At 46.2% G+C, this 22,300-nt stretch overlaps 1 pseudogene; it reads right to left on the bottom strand.

The window, feature by feature from the left end:
• Positions 1–7,374: 7,374 nt before the first annotated feature.
• Positions 7,375–9,400, bottom strand: LOC125527658 (uncharacterized; annotated as a pseudogene).
• Between the last annotated feature and the right edge of the window lie 12,900 nt (positions 9,401–22,300).

Genomic DNA, 22,300 nt, shown 5'->3' with positions numbered 1-22,300 from the left:
ATAAAATTTCCAACAATATTTTGATTTTTTTGGTATTTGAATATTTTTTGAGTGAGGTCTACTTTTACTTTTAATTTGATTGTCTTGAAAAAAATCCTCTTTTCCATGGATGTTTTTTGTTCTTTGTTCATTCTATCGAAATTTGGTTTGACATGGCTATCCCTTTTCCACACTATATTTCTTCATGTACAGAAGTACTGACCCCTGTTTTTCGCGGATACGCAAAAATTGTGTATCATTGCATTGATAGAAGTAGTAGAATGAGTACAAATAAAGGTACAACACATCATATGAACGCACACAGGCGTGAACATGGTGCTTGGAGCAGAGAGACAAGGGATGCCCAGGCCGAACAGAGGATACATCATAGCTAAACCTACCAAGCATGAACCAAGAAAGTCAATGCCGAACTAGCAAGAATTCTAACATCGCCTAAGCCAAAACCGAGGACACCGCGAGTAAACAAGATACACCTTCAAGAAGGAAGTCAACTCCGAGACGTCATCACCATCCGGTTCGGAGGAACCAGACCCAGGGTTTCCCCTGAGCTCGAAGAGGGGCACATATGAGGGCCTTGACAATGCCTCCAAGAAGGAAAATGACATCCGCATATGCCGCCGCTGCCAGCATCGATAAGCAGAGCAAGGATTTCTCCTTGGCCCGAGGCTAAGCAATCCCATAGCCGCCGTAACTGGATTCAGAGATGAGGAAGCCCACACTGGTTGGAGCCACCATGTTGGAAGGGGGATTGGCGGGCCTGCACCTGCTATCGGAGGGTGGCACCGCTTCCCGACTCACAAGCGTTAGATCTGGCAAAAAGGAGGGCTTTGAGTCGTACATGGTAGGGCAAGCGGCGCAGCAAACCACGAGGGGGTGGGCGATGACGATTAACAATGCCGGCAAGTAGGGAATGGAAGGACGCGGATCCATGCTGCCGTGGCCATAGCCGTCGGGACGTCGGTGAGCCAGACGAGCTTGAAGGGACCCAGGTATTGGGTCGCCGAGGCCGGAGCTGCCCGGCAGGGGACGCCGTCAGCCATGGGCACCGGAGAGACGCGGGTCCAAGGTTGTCGGGGCCGAAGCAGCGCCAGCAAGCACCCCCCTTGAGGAGCCTCGCGACTGTCACTAGCACCGTAGCCTCGTCGCCTCCACGTGATCCGTCACCGTGGCTCGAGGGGAGGAAGGGACGCCGGGGACGAGGGAGGCCGCCTATGCATGGAAGGCAGGCCGGAATACCCCCACGACCAGCCGTAGGTCGGGGGGGGGGGGGGGGGGGGGGGGGGGAGGGCGCACAAGGCCATGACCTAGCATGGTGCACCCGTCGTCGGACCAGCAGGGACGCAACAACCAGGAGGGTGCGCCCGCGACGCGCGTGAGAAACTCGAGGACGCGAGGGAAGGGGTCGATATTGAGGAAGCACGGGAGGGACGGATCTGCCCCGTCGTGGCCATCCTAGGGCACGACGCGACCTTGCCGGCCGACCCTCCAGCGGCGGAGGGGCGGGTGCCTCCCGGCGGCGGCGGCGGCGCGACAGAAGTGGGCGGAGGGGCGGGTGCCTCCCGGCGGCAGCGGCAGATGGATCTCAGGAGGAGCGCAGGGAAGCAGACGCGCGTGGGGGAGACGGGTCCGCCCCACCGCCGCCATCCCGGGACGCGGCACAGCGGTGGGGGGGGGGGGGGGGGGGGGGGGGGCCTACCCGACGGCGGCTGGGGTTTCCCCCATGCCACCGGAGGAGGCGACGTAGGGGCAGGCGTTCCTTTTGTTGTGCTCACCCCTCTGACCCCTGTTTCCCTGACAAGTAGCAATGGATCTCAGTTCCTTTAATTTCCATCATTATTCAGATTGGCAACTTGTGCTCCCTTGTATCTGGAACTACATAATTTAACACCCTAATTTGCAATGCCAAATTTGTGCAGTTCCAACCAACTGTGCTATCAGACCAATGCCTTCCAGTACAGCCAGCTAAAACGAGAGATTGTGCATTTCTTGTAATTACGGACACAAACAATTCAGTCATTGCCAATCGATCATATACATGAGCAGCATAACAAGGCCTGCACCAAACCATTTGTCCAGAAATGAAAAAATGACAACAGGTTACATTCTTCTAAAGATCTCAGTGTTAGAGATTGTACACGGAGATGAGGGACTTGATGGGAAAAACCATGAATGCCAGGAAAGACACAACGATGGAGCTGTTCACCATTTTTGGAGAAGGATTGCTCCCCCAGCTGTCGTTCTAAGTCCGTTACTCGAGCACCTGCAATACAAATCAAATAAATAATTTCAGCATTGGTCTCTCCTTGCAGAGATTCAAGAACTAATCAGTCGTAACATGTGGTGAAAGCATGTTATCCCATACAAAACAGAACAGAATGAACGAAAAGATACTAACATTTTAGCATACAGCCTGTACGAGACAAGCACACACGAAAGCTCCAGAAAGCTATTTAGGCAATGTCAAACAAAATGGTTGGACATTGACAAAATGTAATTTGTTTTGGGTAATACTATTTATCTCGGATTTAATAGCTGGCAGAAGGAAGAAGAAAAGAAGAACAAAATGAAGTAAGTCCAATGCATTGATCAAATGACATATTTTTCCAGCTTCATGTCCTCTGCTTTGGTTTATTGGTACAAGTGCCAATTTATGATTTGCTTAGTGCTTGCAACCAGGTCTGGTTATCTCACATCAAGAATAAAACACATGAGGTAAATACACGCAACTTAAACCGAAATGATAACTACAACCATAAGGCTAATGACTAATACAGTATCATCATGACGAAGGTGCTACCAGGAAGCACACAGCTACTAATATCTTCACAGAAAACTTTTGGCTCAATACTAAAGCTATATGATCAATGACCAATTTTAGTGTTTCGACTTCAGCACACAGTTATTTATGGCACACAATTATTCTCTTTCTCCCTGAAAGACACAGCAATAACTCTCTATTGCAACTTATCAATAGATAACTCTTTCATTGTCTATCATGTATGATGTTTGAAGAGCACTAATCAGCCAGGTCACAATCCACCCTAAATATTGCAGTGCCTCGATAAGATTCAAACTAAACAATCAACCCAACTACCAATAAAGAGCAACTAACAACCTCAAGGCTTAATTCACGCCTACCAAATTCCAGTGCAAGCTGGAACAATCAGAATAACAACACATTTAAAGAATATCAAGACGATGAGAGCATAACACTATTGTAACGCCCTCGATGCGGCTATAGCTCCCACGTGTCGAGGCACGACTTAGAGACATAACCGCATTGAAAACAGTGTCGCAAGTCAGGCAATCATTACAACATCCCATGTAATACATAATAAAAGGGGGAGATACATAGTTGGCTTACACTCGCCACGTCACATCAAAGTACGTAAATAACATCCATCAAACAAACACTCATGGCCCGACTACGGCGCCAAAATAGAAAAGAACCCAACATGCGACAAGGCCCTGAATCGATCCCCAACTAGGCACCACTACTGATCATCGGGAAAGGAAACATAATAACGCTGAGAGTCCTCGTCGAACTCCCACTTGAGCTCGTACTCGTCACCTGGAGCGAAATCACCTGGACCTGCATCTGGAGTTATAGTATCTGTGAGCCACAGGGACTCAGCAATCTCGCACCCTCGCGATCAAAACTATTTAAGCTTATAGGAATGGATGAGACAAATATATGTGGAGCTGCAGCAAGCGACTAGCATATATGGTGGCTATCTTATACGCAAAAGAGAGCGAGAAGAGGAGGCAAAGCGCGAGCGAGAATCTAGAAGGACAACCTGCGCAAGCATAACTCCAATACCGTGTCCACTTCCCGGACTCCGCCGAGAAGATGCCATCACGGCAACACACACAGTTGATTCATTTTAATTAATTAAGGTTTAGGTTATCTACAACCGGACATTAACAAATTCCCATCTGCCCATAACCGCGGGCACGGCTTTCGAAAGTTCAATCCCTGCAGGGGAGTCCCAACTTAACCCATGACAGGCTCTCACGGTCAACGAAGGAATAGACCTCCACCCGAGACATACCGATCAGACTCGGCAACCCGGTACAACAAGACAATTCGACAGGTTAAAACAAGACCAGCAACACCGCCCGAATATGCCGACAAATCCCGATAGGAGCTGCACATATCTCTTTCTCAGGGCACACTCAGATGAGCCAGACGTCGGGTAAGCCAGCCCAGAGTTGCCCCTGGTAGCCTCGGACATCGCTCAGTGGGACCAACACTCAGAGGAGCACTGGCCCGGGGGGGGGTTAAAATAAGATGACCCTTGAGTCTGCAGAACCCAAGGGAAAGGAAAAAGGCTAGGTGGCAAATGGTAAGACCAATGTTGGGCATTGCTGGAAAAGCTTTAATCAAGGCGAACTATCAAGGGGTTCCCATTATAACCCAACCGCGTAAGGAACGCAAAATCCGGGAACATAACACCGATATGACGGAAACTAGGGCGGCAAGAGTGGAACAAAACACTAGGCAAGAGGCCGAGCCTTCCACCCTTTACCAAGTATATAGATGCATTAAGATAACATAGCAATATAATGATATCCCAACAAGTAAATAAATGTTCCAACAAGGAACGGCCTCCAATCTTCACCTGCAACTAGCAACGCTATAAGAGGGGCTGAGCAAAGCGGTAACATAGCCAATCAACGGTTTGCTAGGACAAGGTGGGTTAGAGGTTGCCATGGCAATTGGGAGGCTGACAAGCAAAAGGTAGGCATCGTAGCATTGGCATAGCAAGAGCGAGCAAACTAGCATAGCAAAGATAGTAGTGATTTCGAGGGTATGATCATCTTGCCTGCACAGTTGTCAGAGTTGACTGGATCCTCACAAGCAAACTCAACGGGCTCCTCGGTAGCGAACTCGTCTCCCGGCTCTACCCAACAAGACAAACAAGCAACAAGGATACAATCAACCACGTGCAAGAACAAGCAATATGATGAAATGATGATATGCTATATGGAATGCGATGAGGGATGCAAAATGCAAGATATGACAGGAAATGCATGAACCTGGCCCCAACTTGGAATTCCAAGGGTGCCACTGGAAAGATGAGATGAAATCGCTTGAAAACGATATAAAGATCATTGGAATCGGAGTTGCGGTTTGGAAATGGCAAGCGTTTTAAGATATGACACCGGTCTGCGATTTACAGCAAGTAGGCATCTAAATGCACTGCAACGAACATGCTACAGCCACCAAACATGACAACAAAATACATGGCAGGGATGCACACAAGATGCTTAACAAAAGACTAGCACTGAGCCACGGCCAATTCATCCAGTATGAGGTTCAAACAAGCATGGCAAAAACGCAAATGCAAAACAAATTCCAGACTTAGTGAAATTAACACTAGTCTGAAATTTCAGATCACGAAGCCCTCTTCGGAGCAGCAAAACAACATGAAACATGACCTGATTAAGACTAGTAAGAACATGGCATGGAGCTACTCAACAAGCTTAACAAAAGACCCAAAGTGACCTGGGGCCAAAAGGGTTCACAAAATATATTAACGGGCACACGAACATAGCTAAAACACAATCAGTTTTCAGACTTCGTGAAAACTGAGACATGCTGAAATATAACTCACGAAGGCATGTAAACAAGCTCGATGCACTCACCATGGTGCAAGTCATAGCAAGGCAGGCATACATCCATTAAGAAGGCACAAAATACAAGCTAGACATGTCAAGAACAATGGCATAGCATGCACGGATCAACTACAACAACGCCGGCAAAATCGCAAACGAGTTGACGATCTACCCAGATTCACCACGAAGCAAAAATAGAGCTCGATTGACTCAAGCTAGGGTGCTCCATAATTGCAAACAAAGACATGGATGGATAGAGCATAACATGATTAACAAAACTCCTTTAATGATCATCCTCAAAAGAGGCACAGATCACTAGGAAACAAGCTGAACATATGGCATCATGAACTAAAATATCCCAGACTTAGTGAAAACAACTAAGTCTCTGAAAATAGATTTCCCGGGTGCCTCTCTTTGCGAGCTTGCACAAGTCACCACACACATCCTAAAAATGCATGGGTTGCACCTCTGGAAAGAAGACAAAATTCTTAACAAAACATATGAAGGACGCACAGGCATAGCATGCACACATTAATCATGGCAAAAATGACAAAAGTCTAAGATGAACTAGCAGATCTGGCAATTCACTCACGAAGCCTCCTTCTAACAGCATTTTGGGCATCAATATGAACTTAAATGAAAATGATGCAATGGAATGAAATGATGTACTCGTCGAGGCGAACATTTTGATATATTATATACCCAAATCGGAGCTACGGATGCAAAGTTACGGGGCCTCGAACATAGCAACTTGGACTAAAAATTTTAGGGACTTAGAAGAATTTGACCTAGGGTTCGTCCCAGATCTGGATCGGCACGCGAACCGAGGAGCTCCGGCGAGGGTTGACTTGCTCCGGCGAGGTCACAAAATCCGGCGGGGAGGAGAGGGAGAGCCGGACCCGGCCGGATCCGGGCCGGATCTGGTGGTGGCGGCCACCGGGGACGCGGGGCGGCGAGCCCGCGGCGGAGGCGGGGTCGGGCTTGCCGGCGGGCGGTCGCGGGCGAGCTTTGCGGCGGCCGGCGCTGCTCCGGCGACCGGACACGAAGAAGGCGGCGGCGGGTGGCTCGGGAGCCAGGCGGCGGCGGATGGCCCGATCGGGCGCGGGAGCGGGCCGGCGCTGGGCCTGCGGGCCCGCGTCGGTGGGAGGCAGCGGCGATGTGGACCGGGCGGCGGGGCGAATCATGACGTGACACGTGGCGGCGGTGGGCTATCCGGACATGTCCACCTCGCGCGGTTTCGTCCGGCGGCGGCGGGAGAGATGGATCTAGGGTTAGGGGTGGTAGAGACCCGGGATTTACGAGGGGGGTGTATATATAGGCATAAGTGGAGCTAGGAGAGTCCAAATGAGGAGCGGTTTTCGGCCACGCGATCGTGATCGAACGCTTTAGGACATGGAGCAGAGTTTGGTGGGTTTTGGGCTAAATTGGAGGGGTGTTGGGCTGCAACACTCACGAGGCCTTTCCGGTCCCTCGGTTAACCGTTGGAGTACCAAACGAAGTCCAAATGGTACGAAACTTGACAGGCGGTCTACCGGTAGTAAACCAAGGCCGCATGACAAGTCTCGATCCAATCCGGAGATGTTTAATCCCCACACACGAAAGAAAGCTAGAAATGGCCACCGGAGGAGAACGAAGCGCCGGAATGCAAAACGGACAACGGGGAAAATGCTCGAATGCATGAGATGAACACGTATGCAAATGCAATGCACATGATGACATGATATGAGATGCATGAAAACGAAAACAACACACAGAGACAAAACCCGAACCCGAGGAAATAAATATAACTTAACGCCGGAAACGGCAAGAGTTGGATACAAATTTGGAAAGTCGTATCTAGTGCGTTACAACTATGCTACACCAACTGATATCAGAGTATCGTACTCTAAACGCTTTCTCCATCATGGTGATAAGCAATACCAACCGACCATTGAAGTGAATGTAATAGGATCAGTCCTCTCACCAGTACGGGTAACCAAGTCAAAGATGATGTGTTCAACAATTACCCTTCCGCGGCCTATGACGAATATCCCTGCTCTTCATTTTGGTAATAAATTCCTCGGCTTTCACAGAATCACCATGATTCAAATAACCCTCAATCATGCACATGTAAATTTTTATGTCAAGTGGTACTCCTCTATCAATCATCTCATTGAATTTTTCCAGAGCATCATCCATCCTGCCCATCTTGCAAAATGCAGATATGACAGTTAAATAAATGAATTCATTAGGGTTCAACCCCTTCTTCAACATGTCTTCGAAGAAAAGCATAGCCACATCCATCCTTCCATACTTAGCATATGCACTAATCAGTATGTTGAAACAATGGAGGTTGGGTACAACTCCATCTCTTGCCATCCGCTCACAGAGATCAATCATATCAACGAGGGATCCTTCTTTAGCGTACCCATGGAGCAAAACAGAGTATGAGATGACATCAGGTTTTTGGCCGTTCACAGCCATGGAATAAAAAATTTCTACAGCTTCCTTGAATCTTCCATTCTTGCAAAGGCAGGTCATGAGTGAGTTGTAGGTAACAACATCTGGTAGAACACCTTGGCTTCTCATCACTTTCAACAACCTAGCGACTTCTTTCAACTGGCCCAAAGTTGAATATCCTTGGATCAAGCAATTATATGTCACAGCATCTGGTTGGACACCATTATGAACCATTGATCGAAGAACCACCTCTGCCTTGTCCATTGCTCTTGCTTTGCACCGCGCATCAATAATGGAGTTATATGTCACCACAGTAGGCACAACCCCATGTTGTATCATGTCATGGAATAGATCGCATGCTTTGCTTATTTCACCCTCCTTGAAGAAACCATCAATTACCATGCTGTATGACACCACGCTGGGGGAGTGGCCAGATCCTTTTTCGGTCATCATCCGGAGCAGGTCAAGCGCGAGCTGGCTCCTACCACTGTCGCAGAAGCTCTTGAGAATCACTGAGTAGGAGATGGCATCAGGCAGGTCGTCGGGCATCTTATGGAGCAGCACGTTCAGAGCCTCCTCTGTGCGCTTCATGTCGCAGAGGCACTTGAATAAGCTGCTGTAGGTAACGACGTCCTTCGTGATGCCTGTCTTGAGGAGGCGGCCGAAGAAGGCAGGCCCAAGATCCGGGCGGCATGCTCGGTGGCAGCAGTCAATTAGTATGTTGTAGGTGTAAATGTCAGGTGCTGTCACCTGGCGACGGCCTGCTTGGGCCATGCGGTTGAAGAGATCAATGGCGAGGGCAGGGGCATTGGTGTAGATGGTGGAGGGCGGCGCACGCGAAAGGGCAGCAAATAAGCCGTTGAGTGCACGTACTGATACTGGGACTGGTTGGCGCAGCATTTCGTCGAACAGTTCGCGCGCGGGCTCTGGGCTGAGCGTCCCGGAGCCCAGACGGCCGTCGAGTTCGTTCAGCAGCTCGTAGGCGCGTGAGGAGAAGGAGCTGGAGAGAGAGCGGACCTGGAGGCGTGACATTGCCGCCCTCTAGTTCCCGCAGCGACGGTGAACGCGGGCGGCAAGGACCAAGTCCTTACTCTGGGGGGAGGAGGATCGGACGGAGGAGACGCTGGACAGAGTGGCCTCGCTGGCTTCTCCCTGCAGCGACGGTGAGCGAGGGCGCGCGCCGGCGAGGACCAACCACCGGCGGGAGGAACGCGGGCGGAGGTGTGGGATTGGGGAATTTCAGATTCGATCTGGAGTTCGGCGCCACCGCGTTTCGATCTTTACTCCCGAGAAACATGCGAGAAGTGTGATTGGCATCGTGCACTCGTAGATAGGGAGTGTGACTTTTCCTTCCGGGAAGCTGGAACCAGTCAACCAAGGGTCCAAGGTCGTCAATTCATTTATCCATGTTTTTAATAATTTGATTATATTTCAATTAATCACTTTGATTTGTAACATGAGTTTATAGTAAAAGAAGAAACCGTAACGTAAGTACTTCTTGTCTTTGGCGACCTTTTTTCGGCCCGTTTGGTGGGATTCATCGATTTCAGTGGTTTTCGTCCTATCAAGTCTAAGGTTCGGTCTTGATTGAAACGAAGAGGCAGCAACGTTATGGTAGGGCATAATGTCCCTCCCATTCCTTATGTGCTCCGTTACGGTTCTATATTGGCGGTGGCGTTCGATGTTTCCGCTTCAGATCCATTTGGTGTTGGCATTTGGGAGCATGTGGCAGTGATGCCAGTGTCAATGGGACGAATAAGCAAATCATGTATAGGCTAGGGATGCGGCCCTGTCGATATTCTTCAAGAGAAGTCTCGATCTCGCTCCTCGAAGAAAGTGTGTATTGCGGTTCAAAAGCGTGTGAATGATTGGAAATTCAGGATTCTTCCTCGATCTGCTCGGTCCCCTTGTTCTCTCTTTCTTCGGTGGTGGCACCGTCGGCTGTGAGAAGAGTTTTGGAATGTCCATGGGTTCGTCGAAGGAGAAGGTTTTGCATGTTCTTCATGTTGTTTCTTTGTTTGACAATAGCTTCTCTAGACTCCTCGGGAGCATATGTATCGTTATACTACTAGCTACTATTTTCCTTGATGAAATTTAGATATGAGATGCCCTCTAGCCGTCTCTTTAGAAAGATAAGTACTCATATTATGTTTTAAAAAAATATGAATGGAATGGAAAGGATATATAATCAAATAGAAAACATTCGGGATGTTCTCAGCTAAGTTGTGATGCCAATGTGGATGTTGTCAGTTATGTGGCTCATTTGCTTACTTTTAATATGGAGGGTGCCTTGTCTAGTGAATGGAGGTGGATCCGCTTAGTTTTTTCATTGATGCTGTGGCAAACTATGCTCGAATGAAAGAAAATATTACGAAAATCATCCATATTGTACTTAGTGTCCAAGCTGAACTTTGAGTTAAATTGACACAATTTCTAACACTATATAGTGTGATTGCATAACAAAGAAATATGTATATATTTCTATTTTCAAATACAATTAAATTGTTGGTTATAATGGAAAAAAATAGTTGCTAAACTATATGTCTAAAGATGTGCCAATAACAATGCACGCTTAAAGTCAACCGAGTTACCCATAGAAGTAAAAAAATATAAAACAAGCTTGTGAATGGTTTTTGACTTGGCCCAAAAAAAGGTGAAATAGGCGTAGATGTATGGGTAGTCTCATTCCTGAAGATGCAATGTTGAAGCACCGCAAGATCGTGAACCTACTCGGCACGAGGGTGCGGCCTTCATGGACGAGTGCATCGCGAAGAATTCGCAAGTCCTCACCAAGAACCAGAGGTGATTTACCGTACCTCCACCCTGGACAAGTGCCCGTGCAAAACTCTGCAACTTAGCTGAACTTCATCGAGGTGCCCAAGCTGTTAGAATCGCCAAAAATGATGAAATACACTGAAAAAATCACGAGAATACATTGGAAACTGACTGCAACTTTTACGGGGCCAGTTTTGGGCACTTCCTTGCCTTTTGGGTCTTCCTCGTGCAACCTAGAGGCCATTAGCACCATCTCATTGCTTCCTGATTGGGCCATAGGATGTCAAGTGGTGGAACATAGGATCAGTCTAGCGAGCGGCCGGCCTAAAATTGCAAGTTTTGTTTCTTAATAATCTATAACCTAAAATCTAAAAAGTGTCTGGCCACCAACTAACAGACTCGGGCGGATGATTCGTGGATGTTCGATCGCGCCAGCGATCGCGCCCAGATCCGCCAGGTGCCACCTGGTCTGGATTGGTCGCGCATCGCGGTCGTGGGCGGTTTTGTCCACATGTGGACGTGAGAGGCCCACCTGTAAGCGGTTGAGGAGGAGAGTAGTGGGGGTCGTGGGCGGCGGTTTTCGAAATCTGTGCCTGAAATCCCTCGCCCGCAGCGTGCTCTCTCCCCCATTCCGTCTTCGTCTTCCTCCTCGCCATCCACTCCACCAAACGGGCGTCGCGGCGGAGTGCTCAGATTGGCGGCGGCTTGCGGGTGGTTCTCCTCGCGGGGGAATCGCCGGTGCTCCTCGCTGTCGGAGGTATGCTCGCCCTCCACTTCTACATGCTTTTCCTCCCTCTCTCTATCTTGCGAAGCGCGGATGGTTCCGAAATGCGAGGGGAATGCTCTCTAGGGTTCGGGAACGGCGCGAACTACCCCTGCTTATCCTCGATTTTCATCACGCTGAGTTCCCTTCTCCTATCTCGTAGCACGTGCCCAACGGTGGTCGGGATCTACAAGGTGGCCTGAAATCCCTCGCCGCAGCGAGCTCTCTCCCCATTCCGTATTTGTCTTCCTCCTCGCCATCCTCTCCACCGAATGGGGCGTCGCGGCGGAGTGCTCAGTTTGGCGGCGGCTTGCGGGTGGTTCTCCTCGCGGGGGAATCGCTGGAGGCGTAGTTCACAGCACGGGGGTGGCTGGCCAGGGTCAACGTGTAGTTGGCCAGGGTCAACGTGTAGTTGGCCAGGGTACGCGGTAGTCGTTAGGTAGAAGGGATGCATGTCCACGGCGCCCGCTGCGCGATTTTAGGGCGATTTGGCTGTTTAGTTCATGTTGCGTTCAATTCTGCAGAGATTTTTGAGATCTGTTCATGATTCTTAGTCATTCTACAAGTTGTATTAGATGTGCGCAATGTTTGTGTGCAATGCATTGGCTGATTTTGTAGTTGGTGTTCAGAGATTCAAGTGGTTAGTTGCACAAAATTCTCCTCAGTTGGCTGCGTCCATATAGTACTTGGCTGAGCATATGCTCTGAAGTTGCAGCAGTTGTTTTGGTCAGTTGGCTCATTGTTTTTATACTAGGTGGTTGTCTATACGGTGTTCAGTTGCACAAGTTGCCTGCTCAGTTGGATGCATCACTTTACTAGTTGGATGTTCATATGTTATACACTTGTGCCAGTTGCTGTACTTAGTTGGTTTTGCTGTTTCCCCCTCTACTGTGTGCAACTAGGGACTCTTGTTTGTGCAATTTTAGCACCAATGCTTGCCAGTTTTCCAATATAGTCTACCCAATCCACCAGCCTTGTGGTGGCTGTGGTGGTTTCTGTGTTATTCTCCTGCTTTGTGCAACTAGGACCCCTTGATTTGTGCAAATTAGTACCAATGCTTGCCAATTTTCCATTTTAATTTTTCTCAATGTGCAAGTCTTTTGTTGTGGATGTGGTTGTTTTCATGTGTCTCCCCTCATGTGCAACTAGGGACGCCTTTTCAGAATAAGTTATCTTACTGAGCTTGTTGCCTTTAGTTAACTTTTTCTGCCTAGGTATTACTTGTCACAGTTGGCAAGTAATACCTAGGCAGAAAAAAGTTAGTTGGCTTATTTGATGTCCAGTTTGCATAAGGTTTACTGTCCAGTTGGCTGCATCATTGTAGTAGTTGGTTGTCCACATCTTCTAAATATGTTTTTTTGTTGTATTTTCTGCCGCAGGGCAAAAATGGTTATAATAGGAGGAGATGCGGATGGCAATGAAGGAGATGTATTTTTTTCACTTTTTTTAGTTGTTTTCAACTTATGCATGTATGCTAATGTCTTTTTTTTCATGTTTTCTTTTGGTTGCTTAATCAGTGTTCTGGAAGTCAGCTGCTCCGCCGGAACTCAAAGCGTCTTGCTAATCGCCAGCCACGACCTGTGCGGAGTGTTGAGCAGGGAGAGGATGTTGAGGTAAGTGGCATGCTAATGACACAAGTCCAATTTATTTGGTTTTGTTTGGTTCATATAACATTTTTTTTGTTTTTTCCCGTGCTCATGTTTTTTATTTTTTTCTTAGGATGCTGATCAGTTCCGTGTTGTAAAGAGGACTAGACGTGCAACACTTGGTAAGGGAGCTGAGTCATCTTCTAGGATAAGTAAAATGTCGAATATAAGTGTTTTTCTCGCTTTTTTAGATAGTGATGAAATTATGCAGCAGTTCGCACCATTATTTTTGTTTTTAGTTTGTCAATAACAACCTTTTGTAGTTGAGATCTCTAGTCATATTCGATTTAAATACAGTTGACATTAGTTGGCATTAGTTGGCATCTTGTAGTTGACTAGTTGGCATCTTTCATAGTTGACATCAGTGGTCATTTTTTGTGCAGGCAGCATTTGCTGGAAAAGCTGTCGCATCTTCCGCAGCAGATGCTGAGGTATGTGGGTTTTTTGTGTGTGTTTATGATCTATTTGAATAGTTCTTTGCAAACCTTTTTTTTAGTTGCTGTTTTTCTTGTTTGCAATATCATTTCTTATTGTTGCACATCCACTAGAACTTTTTGTAGCTGCGAGGTCTCGTACTTTTTTTTAAGGTTGCACACTGGCAGTCTTGCAGTTGTCCTCATGAGATTTATTAGTTGCACAAATACATCATATTAGTTGGCATGATCTATTTTATGAATATATAGCTCATTCTAGTACTGATCCAGATGATGATTGCTAGTTTTTTTTTCATTCTTGTTTTTTCTCTTGTGTTTAATGTTTCTGTAATATTTCCATTTTCTCATCAACAGGCCAGCGGTGAAGGAGTTGAGGTGGCTGCAGGGGAAGGTGTGGAGCGACCATCACAAGCAGGCAGGATAAGGGCATCACCAGCGCGGTTTGCAAATTTCAACACCTCTCTAACCCCACCACAGAAGTCGGAGCTAGTTTCGAGGTTGTTCGGGGGGCTATTGAACTTATCAGACACACTTCCAGCGGACCTCACTAAGTTCCTAGTGCAGTCCTACCAGCCACAGACCTCTGAAATGGTTTTCCCAGGAAGGGGAAGGATCCGTGTCGATGCTGACAGTGTTCAGAGGGTATTTGATCTCCCAAACAAGGGTCAAAAAGTCAGATATTTAGTTGACAAGGATGCCACTAGGAGATTCAGAGAGGCTTTCAACATAACTGGAAATTCTCATCCCCAGATCACTACATGGCTCAAGATGATTCAGGATATGCCTGGAAGAACGAAAGACACATTCTTTATGGCCTCACTTGCGGTTGCCTTCAGCACTTTTCTAGCACCAACCACGGCCTTGAAGCTCAGCCCAAAGTGTTATGGACTTGTGCTAGATCATCAAATGCTAAAGAATACAAACATCTGCCTCTTTGTAGCAGAACACATTAACGAAGCTTTTCGGAACATGGACCAGGAGAAGCAAACTGTCTGCTGCTGCTTGCATCACTTGATGGTTAGTGAAAATGACCACTTTTTCCATCTGTTCTTGTTCTTTCTGTACAGTTATAGTTTGCTGAAATACTAATAACAATAACTGAACTTGGCTTTTTCTTTTTGTTTGGGTCTGGTGCAGATACTATACCTTGATGCGTTCGTACATGACATCCCAGTAAGCAACTGCGCGATACAATCGAATGCATGGGATAGCACTCTAATTGCCAAGGTGATCAAGAAGGATACTATCTCTCCTGGTGTGTTCGGCAAATTACAAGTGAGTTCTTTTTTGTTTTTTTCCAACATTGTCTTCCTTCTATGTTCTTTTGGTGTCTGGTCACTTTTTTGGAAATTGCGCAGAAAACTGTCATCAGTTGGCACAACAATGCATGTAGTTGCACAGCTTATAGCTTTAAGTTTGGCAATCTGCACACATGTTCATTTTAAATTGGCACACCATCTTTTTTAAGTTGCATAGTTTTACTAATCTTGTTGCATAGATGTGTTGCATCAGTTGGTAGAAACCTTTTTTAGGTGCCATGTGGGTTGCACAGTTTGTGTGTCTTTGTTCAGTTGCATATATGTATAGTTGAATTTGTCTACCCCAGTATCTTGTTGTAGTTGCACAGGTTGTAATGTGTGGTTTCGTTCAACACACAAATCTATTTCGATAACCTTTGTTATTTTCTGTTTCTCTTTTTTTCACATCAGCTTAAAGAGGAGTATAGAGGCACGGAGCAGACACCACTGTTTGGTGGAATTTTGCAAGCTGAAGCATTCGTGGCATCCAAGTTACCAATAACCTACAATCCGCAGGTTAGTGTTTTGCATACAAAAACTTGTACCACTTACCAATTTTTTTCTATTGGCTGGGATGTATGTTCAGTTGGACATGTATAACTTTTGTAGTTGCGAGAATACAGAATTCAGCTGGCTGTGATGTATGTTCAGTTGCACATATAAGTTTCTGTAGTTGCACATGTTCTATTGGACAGTCAAAGTGTTCGTTTACAACCATTGTCATCAACTTTCGGCAGAATGCATGTTTTTTAGTTTGTGCCACAGTGCATGTGTGGTTGGCTAGAATCATGTTTTTAGTTGGCCATAAATTGTGTATTAGTCGTTTTTGCTTATCACATCATGGTCGGTTACAGACATTTTTACTTTTTTTTTCTAACTGAATAAGTATTGAATCTTTTTTGTGTTGATGTAGAAAAAGGCAAAGATTGCGAAAGTGGTCAATGAGCTGTGCAAGGCTGTAACTGAACAGGTTGGCACCTTCATTGAAGCAGTTGCCAAGATCGATGACGAGGAACCAGATATTGATCCTTACGTACAGCAGTCATCAATGCAAACTGGGGCGTCACTCCGTGCTCCAAAAAGAAAGAGACGGGGGTCAACTATACAGGAAGAAGAAGAGTTTGTTGAGGATGAGTCAGAAAAAGATGAGGAAATGGAAGCAGCGATAGATGCTGACGACGACGAGGACACAGATGCGGATGAATCAGAGGAGGAGGAGGATAAGGATGAGGATGACAATGAAGAAGATGCAGAGGAGGAGGAGGACGAAGAGGAAGAGGAGGAGGAGGAGGACAAACAAGAAGAGGACAAAGGAGAGGAGGAGGACAAGGAAGAAGATGTTGGAAATATGCCCTAGAGGCAATAATAAATTAGTTATTATTATATTTCCTTGTTCATGATAATTGTTTATTATCCATGCTATAATTGTATTGATAGGAAACTCAGATACATGTGTGGATACATAGACAACACCATGTCCCTAGTAAGCCTCTAGTTGACTAGCTCGTTGATCAATAGATGGTTATGGTTTCCTAACCATGGACATTGGATGTCGTTGATAACGGGATCACATCATTAGGAGAATGATGTGATGGACAAGACCCAATCCTAAGCATAGCACTAGATCGTGTAGTTCATATGCTATAGCTTTTCTAATGTCAAGTATCATTTCCTTAGACCATGAGATTGTGCAACTCCCGGATACCGTAGGAATGCTTTGGGTGTATCAAACGTCACAACGTAACTGGGTGACTATAAAGGTGCATTACAGGTATCTCCGAAAGTGTCTGTTGGGTTGGCACGAATCGAGACTGGGATTTGTCACTCCGTGTAAGCGGAGAGGTATCTCTGGGCCCACTCGGTAGGACATCATCATATGCGCAATGTGACCAAAGAGTTGATCACGGGATGATGTGTTACGGAACGAGTAAAGAGACTTGCCGGTAACGAGATTGAACAAGGTATAGGGATACCGACGATCGAATCTCGGGCAAGTACAATACCGCTAGACAAAGGGAATTGCATACGGGATTGATTAAGTCCTTGACATCGTGGTTCATCCGATGAGATCATCGTGGAACATGTGGGAGCCAACATGGGTATCTAGATCCCGCTGTTGGTTATTGACCGGAGAACGTCTCGGTCATGTCTGCATGTCTTCCGAACCCGTAGGGTCTACACACTTAAAGGTTCGGTGACGCTAGGGTTATAGAGATATTAGTATGCGGTAACCCGAAAGTTGTTCGGAGTCCCGGATGAGATCCCGGACGTCACGAGGAGTTCCGGAATGGTCTGGAGGTAAAGAATTATATATAGGAAGTGCTATTTCGGCCATTGGGACAAGTTTCGGGGTCACCGGTATTGTACCGGGACCACCGGAAGGGTCCCGGGGGTCCACCGGGTGGGGCCACCTGCCCCGGGGGGCCACATGGGCTGTAGGGGGTGTGCCTTGGCCTATATGGGCCAAGGGCACCAGCCCCTAGAGGCCCATGCGCCAAGAGAAGAGAAAAAGGGGAGAGTCCTAAAAGGGGAAGGCACCTCCGAGGTGCCTTAGGGAGGATGGACTCCTCCCCACCCTTGGCCGCACCCTTCCTTGGAGGAAGGGGCAAGGGCTGCGCCTCCCCCCTCTCCCTTGGCCCTATATATAGTGGGGAAAAGGAGGAGCAACCATACCTAAGGCCTGGCGCCTCCCTCTCCCTCCCGTGACACATCTACCTCCTCCCGCAGCGCTTAGCGAAGCCCTGTTGGAATCCCGCTACTTCCACCACGCCGTCGTGCTGCTGGATCTCCATCAACCTCTCCCTCTCTCCTTGCTGGATCAAGGCATGGGAGACATCACCGGGCTGTACGTGTGTTGAACGCGGAGGTGCCGTGCGTTCGGCACTTGATCATCGGTGATTTGAATCACGACGAGTACGACTTCATCAACCCCGTTCACTTGAACGCTTCCGCTTAGCGATCTACAAGGGTATGTAGATGCACTCTCCTTCCCCTCGTTGCTAGTCTCTCCATAGATAGATCTTGGTGACACGTAGGAAAATTTTGAATTTCTGCTACGTTCCCCAACAGTGGCATCATGAGCTAGATCTATGCGTAGTTTCTATGCACGAGTAGAACACAAAGTAGTTGTGGGCGTTGATTTTGTTCAATATGCTTGCCGTTACTAGTCTTATCTTGATTCGGCGGCATCGTGGGATGAAGCGGCCCGGACCGACCTTACACGTACTCTTACGTGAGACTGGTTCCACCGGCTGATATGCACTAGTTGCATAAGGTGGCTAGCGGGTGTCTGTCTCTCCTACTTTAGTCGGATCGGATTCGATGAAAAGGGTCCTTATGAAGGGTAAATAGCAATTGGCATATCATATTGTGGTTTTGCGTAGGTAAGAAACGTTCTTGCTAGAAACCCATAGCAGCCACGTAAAACATGCAAACAACAATTAGAGGACGTCTAACTTGTTTTTGCAGGGTATGCTATGTGATGTGATATGGCCAAAAGGATGTGATGAATGATATATGTGATGTATGAGATTGATCATGTTCTTGTAATAGATGATCATGGAGCCCCAAGATGGAGATCAAAGGAGCTATATGATATTGGCCATATCATGTCACTATTATTTGATTGCATATGATGTTTATCATATTTATACATCTTATTTGCTTAGAACGATGGTAGTAAATAAGATGATCCCTCATTAAAATTTCAAGAAGTGTTCTCCCCTAACTGTGCACCATTGCTACAGTTCGTCGTTTCGAAGCACGCCGTGATGATCGGGTGTGATAGATCCTTACGTTCACATACAACGGGTGTAAGACAGTTTTACACATGCAAAAACACTTAGAGTTAACTTGACGAGACTAGCATGTACAGACATGGCCTCGGAACACAGAAGACCGAAAGGTCGAGCATGAGTCGTATAGAAGATACGATCAACATGAAGATGTTCACCGACGTTGACTAGTCCGTCTCACGTGATGATCGGACACGGCCTAATTGACTCGGATCATGTAATCACTTAGATGACTAGAGGGATGTCTATCTGAGTGGGAGTTCATAAGATGAACTTAATTATCCTGAACATAGTCAAAAGGTTTTTGCAAATTATGTCGTAGCTCGTGCTTTAGTTCTACTGTTTAGATATGTTCCTAGAGAAAATTTAGTTGAAAGTTGATAGTAGCAATTATGCGGACTAGGTCCGTAAACTGAGGATTGTCCTCATTGCTTCTCAGAAGGCTTATGTCCTTAATGCACCGCTCAGTGTGCTGAATCTCGAACGTTGTTTGTGGATGTTGCGAACATCTGACATACACATTTTGATAACTACGTGATAGTTCAGTTAAACGGTTTAGAGTTGACGCACCAAAGACGTTTTGAAACGTCGCGAGACATATGAGATGTTTCGAGGGCTGAAATTGGGATTTCAGGCTCGTGCCCACATCAAGAGGTATAAGACCTCCGACGATTTTCTTAGCCTGCAAACTAAGGGAGAAAAGCTCAATTGTTGAGCTTGTGCTCAGATTGTCTGAGTACAACAATCGCTTGAATCAAGTGGGAGTTGATCTTCCAGATGAGATAGTGATGTTTCTCCGAAGTCATTACCACCAAGCTGCTTGAGCTTCGTGATGAACTATAATATATCAGGGACATATATGATGATCCTTGAGATATTCGCGATGTTTGACACCACGAAAGTAGAAATCAAAAAGGAGCATCAATTGTTGATGGTTGGTGAAACCACTAGTTTCAAGAAGGGCAAGGGCACGAAGGGATACTTCATAAAACGGCAATTCAGCTGCTGCTCTAGTGAAGAAACCCAAGGTTGAACCCAAACCCGAGACTAAGTGCTTCTGTAATAAAGGGAACAGCCACTGGAGCAGAATTACCCTAGATACTTGGTAGATTAGAAGGCTGGCAAGGTCGATAGAAGTATATTGGATATACATTATGTTAATGTGTACTTTACTAGTACTCCTAGTAGCACCAGGGTATTAGATACCGGTTCGGTTGCTAAGTGTTAGTAACTCGAAATAAAAGCTACGGAATAAATGGAGACTAGCTAAAGGTAAGCTGACGATATGTGTTGGAAGTGTTCTCAATGTTGATATGATCAAGCATCGCACGCTCCCTCTACCATCGAGATTGGTGTTTGCGTTGAGCATAGACATGATTGGATTATGTCTATCGCAATACGGTTATTCATTTAAGGAGAATAATGGTTACTCTGTTTATTTGAATAATACCTTCAATGGTCTTACACCTAAAATGAATGGTTTATTGAATCTCGATCGTAGTGATACACATGTTCATGCCAAAAGATAGTAATGATAGTACCACCTACTTGTGGCACTGACACGTAAGTCATATCGGTATAAAACGCATGAAGAAGCTCCATGTTGATGGATCTTTGGGCTCACTCGTTTTTGAAAAGTTTGGGACATGCGAACCATGTCTATTGGTATATATGCATGAAGAAACTCCATGCAAATGGACGTTTTGTACTCGCTTGATTTTGAATCACTTGAGACATGCAAATCATACCACATGGGCAAGATGACTGAAAGCCTCGTTTTCAGTAAAATGGAAATAGAAAGCAACTTGTTGGAAGTAATACATTCTGATGTGTGCAGTCCAATGAGTGCTGAGGCGTGTAGTGGATATCGTTATGTTCTTACTTCACAGATGATTTGAGTAGATGTTGAGTATATTTACTTGATGAATCACGAGTCTGAATTATTGAAAGGTTCAAGTAATTTCAGGGTGAAGTTGAAAGATCGTCGTGACAAGAGGATAAAATATCTATGATATGATCATAGAGATGAATATCTGAATTACGAGTTTGGCACAGAATTAAGACATTGTGGAAATTGTTTCACAACTAATACATCCTGGAACACCATAGTGTGATGGTGTGTCCGAACATCATAACTGCACCCTATTGGATATGATGCATACCATGATGTCTCTTATCGAATTACCACAATAGTTTATGGGTTAGGCATTAGAGACAACCACATTCACTTTAAAAGGGGCACCACGTAATTCCGATGAGGTGACACCGTATGAACTATGGTTTAGAGAAACCTAAGCTGTCATTTCTTAAAAGTTCGGGGCTGCAACGCTTATGTGAAAAGGTTTCAGGCTGATAAGCTCAAACCCAAAGCGGATAAATGCATCTTCATAGGACACCCAAAACAGTTGGGTATACCTCCTGTCTCAGATTCGAAAGCAATAAGGGATTGTTTACAGAATCGGGTCCTTTCTCGAGGAAAAGTTTCTCTCGAAAGAATTGAGTGGGAGGATGGTGGAGACTTGATGAGGTTATTGAACCGTCACTTCAACTAGTGTATAGCAGGGCACAAAGAGTTGTTCCTGTGGCACCTACACCAATTGAAGTGGAAGCTTATGATATTAATCATGAGACTTCGGATCAAGTCACTCCCAAACCTCGTGGGATGACAAGGATGCGTAGTACTTAAGAGTGGTACGTAATCCTGTCTTGGAAGTCATGTTGCTGGAATACAATGAACCTACGAGCTATGGAGAAGCGATGGTGGGCCCGGATTCCGATAAATGGCTCGAGGCCATATAATCCGAGAGAGGATCCATATATGAAACCAAAGTGGGAGACTGTTGGAAATATGCCCTAGAGGCAATAATAAATTATTTATTATTATATTTCCTTGTTCATGATAATCGTTTATTATCCATGCTATAATTGTATTGATAGGAAACTCAGATACATGTGTGGATACATAGACAACACCATGTCCCTAGTAAGCCTCTAGTTGACTAGCTCGTTGATCAATAGATGGTTATGGTTTCCTAACCATGGACATTGGATGTCGTTGATAACGGGATCACATCATTAGGAGAATGATGTGATGGACAAGACCCAATCCTAAGCATAGCACTAGATCGTGTAGTTCATATGCTATAGCTTTTCTAATGTCAAGTATCATTTCCTTAGACCATGAGATTGTGCAACTCCCGGATACCGTAGGAATGCTTTGGGTGTATCAAACGTCACAACGTAACTGGGTGACTATAAAGGTGCATTACAGGTATCTCCGAAAGTGTCTGTTGGGTTGGCACGAATCGAGACTGGGATTTGTCACTCCGTGTAAGCGGAGAGGTATCTCTGGGCCCACTCGGTAGGACATCATCATATGTGCAATGTGACCAAATAGTTGATCACGGGATGATGTGTTACGGAACGAGTAAAGAGACTTGCCGGTAACGAGATTGAACAAGGTATAGGGATACCGACGATCGAATCTCGGGCAAGTACAATACCGCTAGACAAAGGGAATTGCATACGGGAT

This window comes from Triticum urartu, chromosome 6A (assembly GCF_056163025.1).
Source record: "Triticum urartu cultivar PI428250 chromosome 6A, HENAU_Tu73, whole genome shotgun sequence".
Classification (NCBI taxonomy): Eukaryota; Viridiplantae; Streptophyta; class Magnoliopsida; order Poales; family Poaceae; genus Triticum; species Triticum urartu.
Note: the sequence above shows the minus strand (reverse complement) of the source record. Positions and strands in the feature narration are given on the sequence as shown.